The following is a 730-nucleotide window of genomic DNA, read 5'->3' on the forward strand; positions in this document are numbered from 1 at the left end:
ACAATATTTTAAAAAATCAGAACTACAATTTAAAATGCAAGCACCAATGTATAATATAGTGACTGGACTACTATTGTAGTTACAGAAAAAAGTATCATGACCTTGACATTCAAATGAACAAATTCATTTTGATAATGTAATTATTGTTTATTGTTGGTTATCCATCTTGTTTTCACTATTATTATTACTATTAAATTTTGTAAAACTTCAAAGTGAAAAAACACTCACATTCTTTGATTATGGCCACATCAAAGAATGTGAGTGTTTTTTACTTTCCTTGCCCTACTACCATAGGTAAGGAAAGTATTGCTTTCCAAAAAAATTACTTACTTACTTACTCACTCCGTGGTGCTACAGCCCGTTTAGGGACTTGACCTCCTCTATGATGCCTTTCCATTCCTCTCTGTCGGCAGTTCTTCTTCAACCTCGGACACCCAGCCTCCTCAAATCTTGTTCCACATCTTCTAGCCAGCGTTATCGTGGGCATCCTCGTAGTCTCCTTCCTCCTGGATTTTCTCTGAAGACCTTCTTTACTGCTCTTGAGTCACTCATCCTTTCTACGTGACCTAACCAACTCAGTCGCCTGTATTTTATTTCGTTAACAATTTATGTTTTTTGGTATAGGTCATGTAACTCTTGATTTGTCCTTATTCTCCACTCCCCATTGTTACAGACTGGTACGTAAATCTTTCTCAATACTTTCCGTTCCCAAGTACTCAAGAGATCTTCA

The sequence above is a fragment of the Nilaparvata lugens genome, chromosome 3, assembly GCF_014356525.2.
Source record: "Nilaparvata lugens isolate BPH chromosome 3, ASM1435652v1, whole genome shotgun sequence".
Taxonomy (NCBI): Eukaryota; Metazoa; Arthropoda; class Insecta; order Hemiptera; family Delphacidae; genus Nilaparvata; species Nilaparvata lugens.